Raw genomic sequence first — 21,425 nt, forward strand, 5'->3', positions numbered from 1 at the left:
ACTTGCACAGTAATTTTGTTTGCTTCTTGAATCCTTTCCTTTAGGAACCTAAGGTGGCCTGTTACCATTCTTCAATCTGATTTCCAGCTCTAAAAATTGGGGCAATCTCTTGTTGTGTCTTCTTCCACTCTTCTCAGCCTCATGCCATTCATGTACCTTCAGGGGTGCCTATAAAAATGGTAAAATGTGTGTTCCTTCAATGATGTTTAACTGAAATCCCAGATTCTCATTTTAAATATATCAGAATTTTCTCATAAGCATTAGAATGTATTCATATATAGGCATCCAAAATTTTGACCACTTCACAGTGGCTTGTTTATTTTTGCATGTTGCAAATAGTAGGTGGTTCTGGGAGTATATGAGTAAAACAAATTACCATACGCCGAAGTCCGTCTCATCAGAAGTTATGTGAAGGACATTTATTCATGTTAGACATCAGAGCTGCCTAGAGAGCCAGGCCAACCCATACCCAGTGCCTCAACACTCCCGGAGCGCCAGTCCCCAGTGCTGTAGAAATCTGCCATGGAAAGTGCGTCCCCATGACCCTCACCACTGAGGGTCACGGGACTAGGAGAGATCCAAAGGATTGCAGAGCTTGGCCCACGGGCATTTGCCACTGCCTCCTAAACACAGGACCCAGTGTTCTCCGTTTTTGTTTTAAAAAAAAAAGGTGCTGTTGCCGGCTGGCATGTGCCTCTTGATGTTTGAATCTGGAAGTTATTTTAAATCCTGAAAAAAATTGCCTCTATGTACCCTACTACACAGATTTCTCCTTTGAAGCATTTATCCCTTGGGCTGTCTCGCTCACACACAAAACCTCTTGCTTTCTCTCCAGATGAACAGAGAAATTGATATTTTTTCAAATCTTGATGCACAACTCCTAAGTACTAAAGTTTCTGTTTTATTTTTTAAAAGATATTCTCTTATAGAGTATACATAAACTACAATAAATATGGCATAGACAGAGAATTTTATCTATTGACTCTATTAAAACCTTGGCAATCTACTTTTTTGTTGTTTTTGTTTCGGTGTTTTGCTTTGGTTTTTGGGTTTTTGCCATCCAGTACATGATCCAGAGAGATGAGATCATTGTATTTGGTGCTCATGACTCTGGACAGCACCATAAAATTGTCAGACAAGAATCAGGCGCTGAGTCCAAGGCATCTCACTCCAGGAGCCCCAGGAAGTCTGTGTCTCCAATCAGGCCTTGCCAGCACGGGCAAAGGAGGCCAGGTTTCCCAGGCCACCCTCTCCGCCATCCAGGCTTTGTCAGTGGGATGGAAAGAAAGTCCTCCATTTCTCTGAGGAAGAAAACTTCTACCGAAGGAAAGGTTCTGTGCAACCAGAGAAAATGAATTAGCCACATGCTACCATAGCCTCTGAAGAAGGGGTCTCTGTCATCTGATTCCATAACCAAGATACTTACTCTTTCCAAATGTGTGTGTTTCTGGTGGCTGAGTGCTACTATCTGTCTGTGCTGTGTTTAGGATATTCTTTAGGGAAGCACAGACGTTAAAGCTTAGGGGAAAGAGGAAGTCCTCATAACTCTACTGCATGCCTCCTCTGGCTTGTCACAGGTCACTGGGAGCTGGGAGGGAAGTAGGCAGTGGCTTCACATACCCTGTGGTATGTAGATACAGGAGTAGGCAGCAGTGGGGCTGTGGGTCTTATTCACCCACCTGGGTTACATGAACAATGACTCATTCCCAGTGCCTCAGTTTGCAAGTTCCCTTCCTCTCTCACCCTGAAGAAGGTGAAAAGAGCTCTGTGTGAGAGGCACTGGCATGTGAGGATGTGCATGGGAACCTTGGCTACCTGCTCATGACTTCTGTGTCCTCAGCACGGGATGGGAACCGTGAATCAGTATCTATGGACTCCAGCTCCAGATCAGAAGGAGATCAAAGAGAGAGGAGAACAAGTCAGGAGCCAAGAGGACTTGGGCCAGCATTCGCTTATCTAGTTTCACATAGTACTCAGGTCACTTTCCATATAGAGTGTGACCTTCATTCAAAACTTGAGAGAGAAAATCAGCTCCCGACCTTGGCTTACCTCCTGTCCAACTCCTCTCCTCCTACTCCAAGAAAGCCCTGTTCTGCAGTTGGATCAGAGACAGGAATATTTCACTTTGGAACCTGGGGATTTTGCATTTTAGAGAAAGTATCCTGTATCATTGAACCCGGAGCTGTGTGCATACTTGGTCAAGGGTTTGTGAGATGGGAAATAGTGCTATGTTGGAGTAAACACGTGAGAGTAACACAGCCTAGGATCAAGGAAAGTTCACTTAAGGGTCTGTTGCATCTGGGATGGTAACCTATCAAGGAAGAAAACTTCATTATTCTTTTTTTAAGAATACAGAGTGGGGTGGAGAGACAGAGAGAGAGAGAAAGAGAGAGAGAGAGAGAGAGAGAGAGAGAGAGAGAGAGAGAGAGAACACTCTTCCATTTGCTGGTTCACTCCCCAAAAGGGTGCAAAAAACAGGGCTGGGCCAGGCTGAAGCCAGGAACTCCATCCAGGTCTCCCACATGGGTGGCATGGGTGGCAGGTGGCAGCACTTGGCCCATCTTCCATTGCTTTCCCAGGCACATTAGCAGAGAGCTGGATCAGTAGTGAAACCACCAGGACTCAAACCTACACTCCTATGGGATGCTGGCTTTGCAGTCAGCAGCTTGACCAGCTGTGCCACAACACCAGCCGCAGGAAGCAAACTTTAAACATGCTAAGTCTTTGAAGTAGGCACCCTAAGAAAATGAAAGCTCAGCTGGCGCTGTGGCTTAACAGGCTAATCCTCCGCCTTGCGGTGCTGGCACACCAGGTTCTAGTTCTGGTCGGGCGCCGGATTCTATCCCAGTTGCTCCTCTTCCAGGCCAGCTCTCTGCTATGGCCCGGGAAGGCAGTGGAGGATGGCCCAAGTCCTTGGGCCCTGCACCCGCATGGGAGACCAGGAGAAGCACCTGGCTCTTGGCTTCGGATCAGCGAGATGCGCCGGCCGCAGCGGCCATTGGAGGGTGAACCAACGGCAAAAAGGAAGACCTTTCTCTGTGTCTCTCTCTCTCACTATCCACTCTGCCTGTCAAAATAAATAAATAAATTAATTAATTAAAAAAAAAAGAAAATGAAAGCTCCTCCCCATAGTCTCTCCAGTTGCCTGACATGATGACATCATTGCTAAGCAAAGGTGTTGCCTGGGTGTAAGTGGTGGCTGTGTTCATGGTGCTGCCTCTCTGTGTCTTGGGGAAAAAAGAGACAGATAATAAGAAAATGGTTTTGGTCCCAGTAAATAATGAAGAACAAAGAATTAAATGTGTAAATGAGTTTTACGGCTGGGTAGAAAGCTTGGGAATGTTCCCAATATTCCCAGTTACATCCCCTTTACACACACAGAGCTTGATCCAGGCCCCACCTCCTTGATGCTTGTCAGACACTGTGAGAATATTGGTACCAACCTGGTGGAAATGAACAAGAATCTAGTCCTTGAAAACAAAGATTATAGGGATATCATCAGTCATGGTATGGCCCTCCTTCCTCTCTAGGGATGGTGACCGTGGTGTGGCACTTCCAGCCATGCTTGATAATAGCTTGCAGAAGCTTCTCCTCTGAGCACAAAGTTCAGCCATCAGTGTTGAGGCCTTGTGATTTTCAGGCTCTTGGTAGAGCCCTGGTAGACCTCGAGAAACGCTCGAAGTTCATTTACCACGTGTGATTCCTACACCTTGCTCCCAGGGTGCAGTTGTTTTATAGGACCCCAGTGCAATGCTTTGAGACCAAAGTTGTCAGACACCCAGTGGGTCCTCAGCTTTGCCCCTTTTTCTCTTTGTCCTCTGGACTCCCTTACACCATCCTTGTTGTCCGGATTAAAGCCACAGACCTACAAGCAGACCAACCGCTGGCAAATAAATATATATATATATATATTTATTTATATATATATATATAACTCAAAAGGTTGAGGGCACAAAGAAGGAGTTGAAAGTGATTTGTCAGGCCCAATGATGGACCTAGCTCCACTACATCGCAGGCCTGGCCTGAGAAGTTAGGGTCATGTTGTACATTCTGCCTCCACCCCAGTCCCACCACTCTACTCAAGCTCCCAACTCGGGCTTTTGAAATATTACTCAGGTAACAGAAAATTCATACTTTAAAGCATAGAGTTTAATTGCATTTACCATATTCAAAGAGGGATACAACAATCACCAAATTCAATTTTAGTACATTTTCATCATCCCAACACAAAACCCTACCCATCAGCAGTCACTTCCTGTATCCACTCATGTGCCCTGGCCTTAGGCAACCTCTAATATACTTTTTCTCTATCCACTTGCCTATTTTGGACACGTAACATAAATGGAGTCATATGCTATGTGGACTTTGTGACTGCTTTTTTTCACCTAGCACACTATTTTCAAGACATATTCATGTTATAGCTTACATCAGCACTCCATTTCTACTTATTGCCAAATAATATTCTATTGTATGGGTGTGTCATGTGTTGTCCCTTCGTAAGTGAATATATATTTGACTGTTTCCACTGCACAAGTTTTTGCGTGGAAATTTGTTAAAGGAAACTTTTCAAAGAGGATTTCTTAGAGGATTATTTCTACTATGGCAAATAAAATGTTTTAAAATATAATTGCTATGCTTGGAATTTCATCCTAATGTTTCCATTTTATTTTGTCTTAAGCAAGAGAATGTCAGAGTTCTAACATTGAAAAACCAATCAGAGCCACTCCACCCCCAAGCTGCGAGCCCATGCATTCTGGCTGGCCCTCTATTAGGGGTGGAGTTGGAGTATGGCATCCTGTAACTCCAGGGAGCCCCGTTCCTCCTGTGTTCTGTATCTGTGTCACCTATACAAGTGAATAGCAACCCTTGGAATTGAGCGACACGGTGAGCGTCAAACTTGTATATAAAAAAGACAAACAGTTCCTCACCTCTCCCATCACTGATCCGCACACGAGTTTGGCTCTCCTGCTTCCTCCTGTGGGGTGGACCCTGGGAAGGAGAAACACATTGCCAGAAGTGGAGGAGAGGAGATCCTGCCTTACGAGCCTCCTGTCTGGTGGCTTCCTCTCCTGTGACTCCCTGGACGCAAGCAAAAATGTAAGGTCAGGGGTGCCCTTGAATATATCCCTCGAGCAGCCATTCAGCCCTGAGGGAGGTATCCTTGGTCTGTGAGTTCATGGCAGAGATGGCCACACTGGCAGGCCCATCCCGAGTTCTCTAGCACTAACATCTTTCACTTGCTGAGTAATCCAGCTCCTCTAAACTTGAAGTTACGGGAATCAAATAAAATGAGGCATGCGCAGTATTATTTGATATATTAAGAGTTGGGATAGCAGATGGTGCAAGAAGAAGGTAGCTCATCAGTAAATATCCCCAGAAACTAGGAAACAGCACTGAAATCTGGTTCTGGTGGCCATGAGCAAGTACCTTTATCTCCCCTTGCTTTCATACCCACTCTTTCAGCCTTGACTTAGCTAATCTGTGTTCCTTCCAGTCCTGCGTGAAAACTCCCCAGAAGTGTTCCCCGACCTCTCAGTGCCCACCCCATCTCTCAGCTGCTCTGTTGCTCCTCCTGGGTGCTCCCAGAACTACCTCTTCCACATCATAGCTTTCATCCCTTCAGAGGGCAACGTCAGAAAGTGATTTTCCAGGCACTTGCCTGCTTTTCTAACTATATCACATGCTACTTGAGGCAAAGTCTCCCTCCTGTCTTCTTCATTATGATAGTCCCAGCACCTAACCTAACCCAAAGCAGAAGCTAACATTTACTTTTGGAATGAATGAATTGCACCCGGCTCTATAGGAAGCATCTGTCTCATATCCTGATTCTGCACAGGAACTTATAAGATTTCCTGGGTTTTTGTTTTTGTTCTGTTTTTATTTGAAAGGGAGAGATCTGTTCTCTGGCTCACTCCCCAAATACCCACAACAACCAGGGCTGGACCCAGCTGCAGCCTGGAGCCCAGAACTCCATTCAGGTCATCCATGTAGATGGCAAAGATCCAAGCATGTGGCCCGTCATCTGCTGCCTCCAAGAGGCATGCATTAGCAGGAAACTGGATTGGAAGGAGAGGAGCCAGGACTGGAAACAGGATCTCTGATTTGGGACGTAGGTGTCCCAAGCAGCAACTTAACTGCCGGGCCAAAAACACGCCCCTGCATGCTGGATTCAAGGTGGAGATCCAGACTGTGAAATCTAGAGAGCTACAGAAACAAACATGCGGTCACTCGATCCATCTCGCTGTGAGCCCAGATTCCTCAGCTTTCATTCCAGGAGATACCCGCATGGCTTCCATAGCTTGTTTGCAGTTTTGGGTGTTTTTGTTTTGTTTTGCTTCGTGCCTAGAAATGGAAGAGGAATCAAAATATGAGTAAAAACGTGGAGCCCAAGCTGCTAAACAACATCAAGGGGCAAGAGGGAAGAAAAGATGGGAAGCAGAACAAAGGAAGGGAAAATAAGCGAAGAAAGGGTGTTGCAAACACATTGCTATTCTGAGACAACAGGGAGCTCTCTGATCCTGGTCCTCCCGATGCCAAACAAGCGAGCTGGCCTTCTAGGGGGAAAAAAGCAAGTAAGCAACTTCTTGGTTTGAATCCAGATTTTTTCATAAAAATCAAGTAGATAATCGATACGGTGTTTTCCCTCAGTAGAGATATTAACCAAGAGAGAAAGGAAGGAAGGAAGGAAATTTTGAAGTGATGCATAGTAAAGTCATCCTCCTTTATAGCAAGAATAATTTTCTGCTGCATAAATTGCTAATCTAAACACTATTCATAATTAAACACTATTCCAATGTAATATTAAGGAAGGGGAGAGAGAGGGAAGAAAGGAGAGAAACATGCCAAGTATTCCCACAGAGGTGAAATAAATTCACTTTACTTGTAGTTGGTCTCCATAGTGATTCAATACATTTTGGCCTACTGAGAATATAATATTGTTATTTGGATTGAATGTTTATTGCTACTGCATATTTCAAAGTAGTTTTTGATCTTGGGATTTCTAAAATGAGTTTCTCTGCTTCAATTAAAAACATTGTGTCACACCAGTCCATCAGTCACTCATAAAATTATCTATGAAATTTGAATGTTGTGTAAATCCAAGCAGGAAAAAATAAAACAACTTACTTCCATTGGGACATATAGAATATGAAGAAAATAAACACATTTCCAAGTATATTTAGTGATTTAATTAAAAAACCCATTTATAGTCAATGATATAGTGAAATTAGTTGAATTCTAGGTAAATCCAAAGTAACTAACTATTAGGTATTTGGCACAGTGGTTAAAACATCACTTGGGACACCTATCTCCCACACCCAAAGGCCTGGTTTCATATCCTGGCTCCACTTCTGCTTCTAGTGCACACCCTGGGAGGAAGTGGTGATGTCTCAAGTAGTTAGGTCCCTGCCACCCATGTAGGAGACTTGGATTCACTTCCAAGTTTCTGGCTTCAACCTGACTCTGCCCTGGCTACTGTGGACATATGGGGAGTGAACCAGCAGATAAGAAATCTCTCCTTATTAATCTGTCTTTGTCTCTATCTTTCTGTGTCTCTCTACCTTTCAGATAAAAATATTTTTAAAGCCAAAATAAATAATTACAAAATCATATTGATTTATTCAAAAAATATTTATTGAGATGTACTGCATACCAGGGGCCAGGGCACAGCAGGTTAAGCCATGCCTTACAATGCCAGAATCCCATATCAGAGCAATAGTTTAAGTCCCAGCTGCTCCACTTCTGATCCAGATTCCTGCTAAAGAACCTGGAAAGGCAATGATGATGGGCCCCTGCCATCCATGTGGGAGACCGGGATGAAGTTCTTGGTTCCTGTCTTCTTTCTGGCCCAGACCTAGCTGCTAGCTGTAGTGACCTTTTAAGGGGTTAACCAGCAGATGGGAGAGGGGAAAGATTTCTCTCTCTCTCTCTCTCTCCCTCCCTCCCTCCCTCCCTCTCTGTCTTTCTCTATCATTCCCCCATCCTTCCCTCCACCTTTTAAACTGATAAATAAGTAAACCTTTTTTTAAAAAAAAATCTACTAAATGCCAGACCCTCTAATAGTTACCAGGGATACAACATTGTATAAAATAAACCCCTCCCACACAGAGCTTACATTGTAGAGGGGGAAGATAATACACAAAATTAATCAAGAATACAGCATAGACTGTTCAATGGTGATAACAGGTAACATGAAAAAAAAAATAGTGAAGGGAACCGCTAGGAAAAATCCTCAATAAAAAAGTTGCATTCAAGAGAAGATCTGAACGAGCCTTTGCATCTATCCGTGTAGTCCAAATGTTTAGGTTGAAGTGATACTTAGCAAAATGCAAAGGGTAACTCTTTCTGAGTCACTTTTCTGTCCCTGGGGAGAGGACAGCATCCGAGAAGCATCACTCAGCCATTGTCCAGCAGGCAAACCACGCCAGAGCTCTGTGAAGCCTTGCTGGATTCCTTGACCCTCTCAGATAGAATTCATCCTCCCCTCCTCTCAGACTTCTGTGACCTGTCAGCTTGCCTTCCCTTACAAAACTGTAGGCTCCTTGAGATTGTCTTTGACTTTGCTTCCACCTGCATGTAGCACAAAGACTTGCTCATTGTAGACACTCATTTTCTTTAAAGTGAATAGATGCCCATGACCAAACAGTTAACAGAAAACACCATGATAAAGCAAGCATCCAAGCATTCAAGGTCAGTTCCAGGAAGATATTCAGTAAAACTACAATTGGTCAGATTGTTCCTGAACCAGAGGTTCGGGTACTCCCGCCTATAAACCCTTCCCAGGCTTCTCAAGGCCAGGCCTACTGGAAAAATATTCAGAGATCTTAGCCAGGCTGCCAAGGCCTGCAGCAATGGAGCCTTGTCCACTTTCCCAGCCTCCCACACCTGCCCTATTCTTGTCATGCAGTTTGCTTGTTATGCCCTAAACGTGGGCCTCTGCAGAGGCTGGTCCCTTTGCCTGGAGCCCTTGTTCTCTTTCTGCACCTGCCAAATTCCTACTCATCCTAAGAATCTACTCTAGCTTTGCTTCCTCTGAGAAGCATCCCCTGATTTCCCAGGGCAAACTTACACTTTCTCTGAGCTCTCATATTTCTGTATCACAACTACAATGTTGATTACATCCTGGCTAACTGTTTCCTTGTTTGGCTTCTCCACAGAGTTCTTGGAGGGTAGAGACCATTGCATTCATCTTTGTGCTCTCAGTGGGTAGCAACAATGACAAGCACATAGTAGTTACTGAAGAAGTCCTGGTGGAATGAATGTTGAATAGGTTTTAACTGCTTGCTTAAGATGATTCCATGAGATACTGTCTGAGAGAAAACAAGAAAAATCTCCAGTGTACTTTTTCCTAAATGCTATTCTGAAAATTGGGTAATGTGACTCTTATTATAATAGCACACAAATCTATAGCAGTCACACTACTCATCTAAGAAACAAGAATCTATGAAATCATTAATGGTAGCCCATGAACGAAGAACGCTGTATTTCATTCGGCATTAATGATTGAGGATACATTCAAGGAGGCCCGGCATAGTGACAGAGTGGGCTAAGCAGCCAGTTGTGATGCCAGTCTCCTCTATCAGCTGGCTGTTCAAGCCTCTGCTACTCTGCTTTCGATCCTGCTTCCTGCTAACGGCCCTGGGAAGGCAGCAAAGATGTCTCAAATACTTGGGCCCCTGGCCCCAAGGTGGGAGATCTGAAAGGAGTTTGAAGCTCCTGTCTTCAACTTGACCAAGACCTAGGTGTCACAGCCATCTGGGGAATGAACCAGTAGATGGAAGATCTGTGTGTGTGTGTGTGCATGTACCTTTTGCTTTCCCTCTTTCTCCCTTGTTCTCCCTTTCAAATAAATAAATCTTTAAAAATAAATAAAATCCATTCAAGGTTAGCAATGTGAATAACTAAATGAACTTAAGCCATTGGTTTTAACTGTGGATGATTTTCGTAGCCCAGGGGACATTTGGCAACATCTGGAGAACAGGGATGTTACTGGCGTGGAGTGGGTAGGGGCCAGGAATGCTGGTAAATATCCTACAATGTTCAGAACATTCCCCCAATCAGTGAATTTTCTAGCCCTGAAGATAAACAGTGCTGAGCTCTGGCCTGACCCTCTACCTCAAGAAACTATATGTTTACCAGTCATCATAATGACATTGATGGGATCTCTCATGTAGATATGAGCGCTTCATAGTCAACTGCTAGGAAAGTACAACTTCTAAAAAGAATTGTAGAACATTGTACTCTGAACTAAAGGACGTTTCGAGGAAAGGGAAGGGCTGGGTTGTCGTATTGCACATTTAATTGGTTGCAATATGAACTCTGCTAAAACAATTAGATGGTAATAAACAGACTCAATCCCAGAAACATTTAGGTGATTCATGACATTAACTGAAGTATCATTGCTCATAAAATGACTTTGAGAAGCAAGACTTGGATACTTAGCAGCAAGATTACCAACCTTTGAAACATTTTAGCACTGCAAGCATATAGAAGACTAGAATAGCTTAGAAATCAGGAACTGTGTTGAAGCAGAATCAGAAAATGGGAAAGTACTCTAAAGAAGGACACCCAGGCTTGGCACCCAGACAAATATATATAAAGAATATGATGATAACAGCAAATGCCCCCCCCGGGGGGGGGTGGCTGGCGAGGGACGTGAACGAAAGGGGGGGGGGGGGTGGACTACAGCTGCGGGAGGCGGGGAAGACGCGGGACCGCCGGAAGGCCTGCATACGCGTACCCAGCCCTCAGGCATCCTGAGCGGACTCCTTGCCTCGCCGGCACCTCGTCCCCGGGCACCTCGTCCCGCGCGCCCCTCTCGGGTGTCAGTCCCTCGGGCGTTCTGGCTGCTCTGGTCGGGGCTGTGCGGGCGGCCACTTGGCTGCTCCTCTGCGCGGCGGCTGGGTTCGCCCGCACTGGAGCCGCTTTCGGCGCAGGTGTAGGGGACACATATCCTGAAATTATGTGGAAGCAAGGAGTTTTGAACGATGGTTTCCACGGGCAGTGATGATTTCAGAAAGTTTCCATACAGAAGCTCCTAGCTAACTGCCCAGGGAATCTGAGGTTCTCATTTATGCCAGGCAAGATTCTCAATGCAGTGACCCTTTCCAAGCCTTTTTGCCTGTGCACTACTGCTATCACCGACCACACAGTAAAGGCGGAGACACTTTTTTTTTTTTTTTTTTTTTTTGCTGGTGTATTGTGACCAAGAGTTTCCCATATTGAAATGCTGGACTCAGAAGTGGCAGCTCCTTGCACTTTGGAGAATGAGGCTATCAGCCAGTGGAACAGTATGAAACACAAGTCAGTATACAAGAATGCGACTCTGCAGGTTCCAGTGGGAGCGACCATTCACACCTCTTTAGTATGCCTGCTCATTACAGATCTGTGTTCTGTGCTGTCCTTACAGCTATTTTCAAACACGGCCATTTTTCCCTTAAGTTTTATGCAGTTAAATGCCTTCTGTAAAACTAAATAAGACCTACTCATTTGTGACTACAGGTGTTGTTCTACAGTTAACTCGTTACTGTTGCTTTTGTCTTTGTTTATATCTAAAATTATGTTTACTAACTGAAATCTTGGATCATTCTCAGTGAATTCCAAAATTTAGTGCTCTATTGTATAGAGCCTTGATAAACCTCCAACATCAAAAGCCAAAAGAGGGAACTTCATTTTGTTAGTTTTTAAAAAATATTTTGTTTTTTATTTGAGAGGTAGAATTACAGACAGCGAGAAGGAGAGACATACAGTTGGGTCTTCTATCCTCTGGTCATTGTCCAAATGGCCACAATGGCTGGAGCTGAGCCGATCCAAAGCCAAGAGCCAGGAGCTTCTTCCAGGTCTCCCATGTGGGTACATGGGCCCAGGCACTTGGGTCATCCTCTATTGCTTTCCCAGACCTTAAGCAGAGAGCTGGATCAGAAGAGGAGTAGCCAGGACAGGAACCAGTGCCCAAATGGGATGCTGGTGCCATAGGTGGAGGCTTAGCCTACTACCCTACAGGGCCAGCCCCCACTTTGTTAAATTAATATTTCCACTTTGAGTTGTGGCTTTATCTATACTGAAGATAGGAAAATGAGTTATTTATGTATTAGAGATAAGTTAATCTCATTTTGTGAGTATAAACCTTAGAATTTAACCTAAAAATTGAAAAAATCATTTTTTCAAAATAATGTGGGTAAAAGTCAAGTTTATTTAAACACTAATTTCATGAGAATATTAAACAATCTAGAGTTTTAAAAAAATCATTGAAATAATAATATCAAAATGGATTACCTGTTAAAGCATCTCCATTTTAAATTTCACATTTATTTTTAATGTGTGAATTGACAAAGGGCCTGATGAAACTGAGTACTATGATTTAGTTCTTTTTTTTTTTTTTTTTTTTTTTTTTTTTGACAGGCAGAGTGGACAGTGAGAGAGAGAGACAGAGAGAAAGGTCTTCCTTTGCCGTTGGTTCACCCTTCAATAGCCGCTGCGGCCGGCGCACCGCGCTGATCCGAAGCCAGGAGCCCGGTGCTTCTCCTGGTCTCCCATGCGGGTGCAGGGCCCAAGAACTTGGGCCATCCTCCACTGCCTTCCCGGGCCATAGCAGAGAGCTGGCCTGGAAGAGGGGCAACCGGGATAGAATCCGGTGCCCCGACCAGGACTAGAACCCGGGGTGCAGGCACCACAAGGCGGAGGATTAGCCTATTGAGCTGTGGCGCCGGCCATGATTTAGTTCTGATTTTAGTACACATACTGATTTTGTCAGGAAGAATATTAAAATTATGTTTTTAAAGAGAATACTTACATTTTCTTAAGTTTTATATTTATTTAAAAAATGGAAATGTCAGGTTATATTTTCTTTTAAATAAAGGATCTTGATTTACTGTTACATATGAGAAAAAGTTAGAAAATAAAGTAAGTGTCATAGGCTAATCAAAAAATGAAACTTCCAGGTGAGTGATTGGCATAGCAGTTAGGACTCTGCTTGGGACGACCTCATCCCATATCGGAGTGCCTGTGCTTGAGTCCTGGCTTTGCTCCCAGTTCCAGCTTCCTACTGATGTGTACCCTGGAGAGGAGGGAGTCATGACTCAAGTGGTTGGGTCCCTGCCACCCATGTGAGATGCTCAGATTGAATTCCTGGCTCCTGGCTCCTAGCTTTGGCCTGGCTCGTCCCTGGCTGTTAGGGGCATGTGGCGAATGGGGGAATCTCTGTCTTGTCTGTCTCTCTGCCTTTCAAAGAAATTTAAAAAAGCAAAACATTTTAGGGCAAGCATGTTTTAAAACAGAAGCCAGAGTGTATTGGCATTGTCTTGTGTAGAGTAATGGGATTTGATACATGGTTGTGTGGGTTATTTCTGTTTAATTTCCTAAAACATTTTGGTGTTTTTATGGGAATTAATCTTTCCTAGGAAAATTTGACTTGTATGCCTTGACTAGGCATAACAGTTCTATTCAGAATGTATTTGAGACTTAAATATTGGAAAAGGCAAGTCAATACCATGAAGCAGAAATATTATTAGAGATTTTTAAAAGCTTTGTTTTTATTTACTTGAAAGAGTGACAGAGAGACAGACAGAAGTCTTCCATCTGTTGGTTCACTCGCCAGGTGCTCATAATAGCCAGGCTGGGCAAGCCAAAACCAGCAGCTCAGAACTCCACCTTGGTCTTTCATGTGGGCAGCAGGGACTCAGGAACTTGTGTTAGCAGGAAGCTGGATTAGAAGCAGAAAGGGGGGGTGGGGGGGTGGGGAAACAGCGCCATGGCGCAGTAGGTTAATCCTCCGCCTGTGGCACCCGCATCCCATATGGTCGCCGGTTCTAGTCCCAGCTGCTCCTCTTCCAATCCAGCTCTCTGCTGTGGCCTGGGAAAGCAGAAGAAAATGGCCCAAGTGCTTGGGACCCTGCACCCACATGGGAGACCAGGAAGAAGCACCTGACTCCTGACTTTGGATCGGCACAGCTCTGTTCATTGCAGCCATTTGGGGGGTGAACCTATGGAAGGAAGACCTTTCTCTCTGTCTCTCCCTCTCACTGTCTGTAATTCTACCTCTCAAATAAATAAATCTTAAAAAAAGCAGAGTGGGGACTGAAACTCGGATACTCTGATTTGGAATGTGAGCATGTTAACCATTCCATAAAACACCTACCCCACTGGATCCCAATAATGATTAAAATTTCAACCCAGTTTAGTTTTGTATCAGTTTTGTATTTTCTTTGTAAAATAATTCTATGTTTTACAAGCATTTCTTTCACTGTGGGGTTAATAACACTAAAATGAGCTTATAAAAGTGTTAAAATTCAGTAATATTTACATAAGGTTTTGGAATATGGTTAGACAGGTGGTGGAACATAGCACTGTTAAACTTATTCAGAGTGTGTGTGGGTATGTGTATATACAGCATAATAGTGTTCCTTTTATTCATCAGAATGAATTTCATCAGAATTTAAGCAACTTTTCAAATTAATATTTAAGATTGGCTTGGAACATGGTTTAGTCATTTACTAATTTAAACAGATATTCAGAAGTATAATAAAAATGTGAATGTGAATTAAAAAACATTTATATAAAAAAGTAGCAAACGTACATACTTTATTCTAGCAACACAACTGCAATGTGGTGCAAAAGAAAGTCTCTATTTCTGACCGTGTTTTGTTGGATGACAATATGTTTTTTAAGGATTTATTTTATTTATTTGAAAGACAGAGTTGTAGAGAGAGGGAGCAACAGAGTGAGAGAGAGAGAGAGAGAGAGATCTTCCACCCACTGATTCACTTCTCAGATGGCCTTAACGACCAGTCTGAGCCAGGCTGAAGCTAGGAGCCTAGAACTCCATCAGTATCTTCCACTTGGGTGGCAGGGGCCCAGGTACTTGGGCCATCTTCCACTGATTCTCCAGGTGCACTAGCAAGGAAGTGGAGCAGCTGGGACTCAATCTGGCTCATATGAGTTGCTAGTGTCATATGAGCATCTCATATGAGATGCTAGCTGCACCATACAACCAGTGCCTATGACCATATTTGATGATAAGCTTCACTTAGAATCCCCTTTGACAAACAAATATAACATTTCAAAAGGTGAACTTGTCATTTTTCCCATAATAAAATGGGAACTCCTATATTATTTCCAATGGCATCTCTCAACTTCAGAGTACCCACGCTCATAATCCTGTTATCTTTCATTTCATGCCACACTCCAGCCTCAATACACAGCTACTGTCTGCATCTGCATCATACAATGTCTTTTGTGTTTGATCCTTTGTGTCATTGATTCCTCTTTATTCCTGCTTTTAAAGCTACTACCTTAATGAACACTGCTTTTATAACTAGATTTCTGTACCAACCTCAGAAGACCTCTTCAGAATCTCCTGGATCCACTCCTTACCTGACAATGTCATAACAACAATCCTAGAAGAATAATAGTGACAACTGTAGACTTCCATAGCTTGAAAATGTATAGTTCAAGATGTAGAGCCAAATTTGCCTAGATTTCAAGTCCATAGATATAATAACTCATTTAATCTTCATAATAATCCTATGAAGTACCCATTAGGATTATCTCCACTTTACAAATGAGGAAACCGAAGGGTCTAAAGTGCAAATCACTTGCCCCAGGAGATGCATCTAGTAAACCTGAGCCAAGATTTGATCCCAGTCCTTCTGCTACACCATCTAAACTAACCATGTACCTACTTTGTCTGCACCCCAGCTTACTATCACCTAGGACTTGCTGGATCCTATAGCCATACTACAGGGCCACTCTCCATATATCTGCACCCTATTCACCCAACTCGTGCTCTCTAGCATAGAAGAGGCCAGTTGCCTTTATTTTATTTTGCACATGGAGGTGAATTGTTCTGCAGCTGTTCTAAAGGAGCTCCTTTTGTCTTTTGTCAATTCACTGAATTTTAAGTTTTCTAAGAGTTTGGTTATTGTACATTCTCCCAATGTAGCTAGAGGAATACTAATCTTTCAATTACTTACCTGGAAACCCTTTACAAATGCAAAATATATAATAAACTTAGATGAATTCCTGATTCCAGGTATCCAACTCACAGTTCAGTTTCTCTTTCTGAAGTTTCAGTTGCCCACGGTCACCATTAGCCTGCAAATGCTAAATGGAAACTTCCAGAGATGAACAAGTCACACTTTTAAAGTAGCAGAAAGAAACTTCACACTCTCTAGCTCTGTCCTACCCAGAACATAAGTCAGCCCTTTGTCCTGAGTAGTCACACTGTACTCACATATACTATCCACCAATCTGTCACTTGGTAGCCATCTTGGTCATCAAATGAACTGCTGTGATATTATAGCACTGGTATACAGGGATTGATACTACTTGTGGTGCAGGCGTCTACTGGGGATCTTGGGATGTATCCCCCATAGATAAGGGGAATATTATTATTATCATAAAAAGTCAAGTTAGAGATTTCCTACAGACAATGAGAACAAAGTAGATTGAGAGATCCAGAAAGTAATAAAATCTGTATGTTTCACTTGTTAGTGCCAAATCCAAGGGCTGTGAAATAAAGAAATTTATTTTAACAGTCAGCACAATCAGTCATTCCAGCATCAGGGAGTAAAAACTCCCAACACTATCAACTGAAATTGCAGACTAATTTGGAAGTCAACAGTAGGAGACAGTTCTTACAGTCTGGACAGTATTTGCATTTCAACAAGAATCTCAGGGAGAATAGAAACTAACGTCTTGCTCTAATTGCTACCACTGTCATCCCCATGGTTATAATTCAAAAATCTTTCAGTGGAATGATAGCCACAATAAGTCCTCTATTTGGCTCTTCCACATTCAAAAAACAGGAAGAGACAAGAAGTTTAATTTATCAATGAATGTAAGCACAGACTTCATTACAGGTCACAATCTGTCTAATAATAACAATACCTGCCATTCATTGAACTGACAATAGAGTATCGTGATTAAAACAGATCTCTATAGAGTCTGACCTGCCTGAACACAGATTTTCACACACACACACACACACACACACACTGAGCCACTTGTGCCTGGAAGGGTGACTTAACTTTTCAGACCCCAGTTTCTTTGCCCATACAATGTATATACAAAAAAGTAACTATTTTCCCCTGGAATCCTGAAAGGCTTAAAGTAGAAAATGAGTGTGACCTACTTAGTATAGTTTTGCATACATTCGCATACATTGCATACAAATGTAGATATCACACACTTACTCTGTGTCAAGCATTATACTGGGCTTTCTCAACTTCAGCATGGTCAGCATTTGGGGCCAGATAGTTCTTTATTGGGGGAGGGGGACTGTCCTATACATTGTATGATGTTTAGATTAGCCTTGGCCTTCACATACCATATGACAGTGGCACCTTTTTAGTCATGACTGGGAAATAAAATCATTCCTGATTAAGAGTCACCACACTAAACTCTTTACAAACATTTGATTGATTCCTCAAAAACAATATGATAAATATGCCAGTGGTGGTATCTCTATTTTCCAGGTAAGGAGAAGGCAATGCAGAGATCCTACCAGGTCATCTAAGGTGACCCAACCGGCCCTAGTTCAGAGGACTCCATGTCCTGACTGTGCATTACCACCTCTCTAATGTGGGCAATTTTGTCTCATGCCCCTCCCGTAGCTTCTCACCCACAAAGGCATCAAACGGCATCACCCTAGGCCAGGGTCACAGAAGGACCTTTGTTGGAAACCACAAAAGTCACCTCCACAGAGCTGGGATATGATCTCAGAAATCCACACAGGATGCCCTGTTACCCTGAGCCACAGTGGTTCTATGCAGAGCAATAGACTTCTGGGAAATCCCACCCACAGTGTGAAAATAGCCAACATGGAGTCACTCTAAAATCACACTCTGGAACTTCAGATGTGTTCAGGTCTGTAACTCCTCCCTCTCCTGCTCTTCCACAAGGCTTCTCCTATTTCTGTGATAATCCACCTCAGCCCTAGTCCTCACAGGAGCACACGCCCTGAATGCTGCCTTGGCCCTCCTATGTGATCATCAGCACCCCACTGCCAGACCAATCCAGACCAGTGGCTGCACTCACCAACGTCCTCACTAATAGAAAACACTCAGGAGTTCCTATCTCCCAAAGCATCACATTTGTATTTCACCAACTGACCTTCAGGTCCTTTCACACTTTCTCTCGGTCTCTGCCCCTTGTCATGCCCTGTCTTCTCCCCTCACCAAACTCCTCACATCCTACAGATGTACTGAGGGGAATATGGATTCTCTGAGCCCTTCAGTCTGTGGTTCCCTTGCTTGTCAGTGCCCTCCCTTCTCTGTATCTCTCTGTCAAAGTCATGGCCATTCTTTTAGGCCCAGCTCAGTTAAAGCTGGTGCCCTCTCCCAAGCATTCTTTCACTATCATCAAGGCCTTCCTAGTTAAAGACATTCACGATCCTGACAGTCTCTAATTCTAACTTTAATTCTTTAATGAATTAATTTTAATTAATTCTAACTCTCTGGTGGCCACTGGAGTTTCATGTTTGCCCAGGTGGATCACAAATCTGTTGCCTGCTGGTACTATATCTCACCCTGGCTTACCGTGCTCAGTGAAGGTCCTTTTGAGTAGACTCCATAGAATCCTGCTGATGTAGAAATGGAATGTTTCAGGGAAATGTGAGCCCCCGGGGGTTATCTTTATTTCTGATGCCCCACCCAATCTGAGGTCATGTCCATAGAGACAACAGCATCATCACACGTGCTTTTTGCTAACTCATTTCCAACCGAGGCCCTTAGCTGGCTCTTAGCTTTCAAGACTCCTGGTCTCCTTTTCTTATCAGCACACTTTGGCTCACTTCTGCATCACGGTCTTTGACACTGATGTTCTCGCTTGGAAGTAAACACAAATCACCATGCTGAGGTTCATGCTTTATGGCCTCTTTACTGGCGTCTCTGGAAGTAGAAATTGTGACATCATCTAAGCCAATGATTCCTAAACATAGCTGAGGATAAGATCACTTGAGTGCTTATTAGACATTTCAATTCCTGGACCCTGCTCCAGGTTTATTGCATAGAAATAGCCAGGATAATGGGCTAGTTAGAATGATCAATGAACACCCCAGGTGATTTTTTTTTTTAAAGATGGCCCCAAACAAGCAGTGTCAGTGTCATCCAGGACTGGGCTTTTTTTTTTTTTCCAAAAAAAAATTTTTTTTTTTTATTTATTTGAAAGGCAGAGTTACAGAGAGATAGAGGGAAAGACAGAGAGAAACAGAGGCAGAGATCTTCCAACCACTGGTTCACTCCCCAAATGGCTGCAGTAGCCAGGGCTGGGCTAGGCCTAAGCCAGGAGCCTGGAACTCCATCTGGGTCTCCTATCTGGGCAGCAGAGGCCCAAGCACTCAGGACATCTGCTGCTGCTTTCCCAGGTGCACTAGCAGGGAGCTGGATTGGAACTGGAAAAGCTAGGACTCAAACCAGCTGCACCATGGGATGCCAGCACTGCAGGTGGTGGCTTAATCAGCTGGGCCACAATGCCACCACTCCCACCCAAGGTGATTCTTAAGATCAGATGAGTCAAGAAAAAAGTAATATGAGGTACCAGGTTATATTTTACCAGTTTTCTGATGAGATATTCAGATTCAATTGCCAATCAGAATTACATATCCTAGAGGTGGGCATTTGGCCTACCAGTTAAAGTACTCACCTTCACTGCCTGGATCTGATTCTGAGCTCCGCTCCTAACTCTAGCCTCCTGCTAATGCAAACCCTGGAGGCAGCAGTGAGGACTCGAATGATTGGGGTTCCTGCCATCCACATGGGAGACCTGGGCTGAGTTCCCAGCTCCCAGTTTCTGTACTAGTGAAAGGGGCTATGTGGACATTTGGGGAGGTAACCAGTAGATGGGTGTGCTCACCCCTCCCCAAATTAAAAATTTTAATAAGAAATTAGGAGTCCTGGAGAAAGAAAGCATAGATTTCAGGGGTTTAGCAGCCCACTTCCTTACCTATTTTCATTTTTCCTATTATTAATATAAACATATTCTACTAATGGACCACTATGTAGAAACTCACTGTGTTGAACAAGACACTTAGGAATTCTTTTTTTCCTAAAGATTTATTTTATTTATTTGAAAGGCAGAATTAGAGAAAGGGAGAGACAGAGAGAGAAAGAGAGGTCTTACATCTGCTGGTTCACTCCCCAGAGAGCCACAACAGCCAGGGCTGGGCCAGGCCAAAGCCAGGAGCCTGGAGTCTCAAGCCTTCTCTGTGTCTCCTACATGGGTGCAGGAGCCCATGCACCTCAGTCATCTTCCACCAGGTGCATCACCAAGGAGCTGGAGCAGAACTGGAGCAGACAGGATATGAACCAGCACCATATGGGATGCCAGCATTGCAAGAGGCAGCTTTACCCACTATGCCACACACCAGTCCCAACACTTAGGAATTCTGAATTTCAATTTACTCATTTATATAAAAAGGGAGGCTCCCACATGGGTGACAAGCACCCAACTACTTGAACCACCAGATGCTGCCTACCAGGGTGTGCATTAGCAGGAAGCTAGAATTAGTGGTGGACCCAGAACGTGAACCCAGGCATTCTGATATGGGATGGGATATGGGCAACCTAAAGTGCCTCAGTCTCTATGCCAAACACTCACCCCAGGGAACTTTGAAATATGAAATTTGGTTCACTTACAGTGTTCAGTGGTTCCCCAGTGCTCTGAGGGTAAGTAGGAAATTCTCCTACTTGGGACTGCCTGGCCCTTGCTTGTGTTTCCCCTTTTACTTCCTAGTTACAGCCTTTTTGGTCTTCTTTCTCTTCTGAGTGTATCCTGAGCTCTTTCAATCTCCAGACCTTAATATGCTGTTCACTCTTCCCCAGTACACACACTCAGTCCAATTGTTTATCAGATTTCACCCAACTTGTCACTGCCTCTCCCCAGGCTTTTCCAGAGTAGGTTAAGTCCTTTATGCAGCATTCTTGTTGCTCTCTGTATTCCTTTGTGGTCCTTATCATATTTGTCATATAATGTAATATTTGTATATAATGATTATCTTTCTACATGTGCTTGGACTGTGTTTCTCATATAATTGCTGTATCCCCAGTAACTAGCAAAGGTGCTGAGAGATAGCAGGCATTCAACAAAAATATTGAGTTCCCAGGTCCTGGCTTCAGCCCAGCCCAACCTAATCCTAACTTTTGCAAGTATTTGAGGGTAAACCAGTGCATGGGAGATATTTCTGTTTTCCTCTCTCTCTTTTTCTCCCTCTCTCTCAATCTCCCCCTTTCAAATATTTTTTTGTATCATATTTCCACCCTCTTTATTTATTTATTTTTTTGTTTTTTTTTTCCAAAAACCTTTTATTTAAGGTATGGAAACTTCATGCACTTCACAAACACAACTTTAAGAATATAGTGATTCTTCCCACTGTACCCAACCTCCCACCCTTCTTCTTCCTCTCTCTCTCCTATTCCCATTCTTATACTTTA

The 21,425-nt window shown here is 43.5% G+C and overlaps 1 long non-coding RNA gene across 3 annotated transcripts in view; it reads right to left on the bottom strand.

Annotated features, from left to right (window-relative positions):
- Positions 1-481: 481 nt before the first annotated feature.
- Positions 482-21,425, bottom strand: part of LOC133758024 (uncharacterized) — a 35,009-nt gene continuing 14,065 nt past the window's right edge. For 2 of the 3 annotated variants that reach the window (XR_009865754.1, XR_009865752.1), the window contains 2 exons: positions 4,929-6,342; positions 482-1,334 (listed from right to left, as the gene is read on the bottom strand). This is a non-coding gene — a long non-coding RNA (uncharacterized LOC133758024). Of the gene's footprint in view, positions 1,335-4,131; positions 6,343-21,425 lie in introns of those variants that run through there. The other variant, XR_009865753.1, reaches the window with a different exon arrangement.

This window comes from Lepus europaeus, chromosome 1 (genome assembly GCF_033115175.1).
Source record: "Lepus europaeus isolate LE1 chromosome 1, mLepTim1.pri, whole genome shotgun sequence".
Classification (NCBI taxonomy): domain Eukaryota; kingdom Metazoa; phylum Chordata; class Mammalia; order Lagomorpha; family Leporidae; genus Lepus; species Lepus europaeus.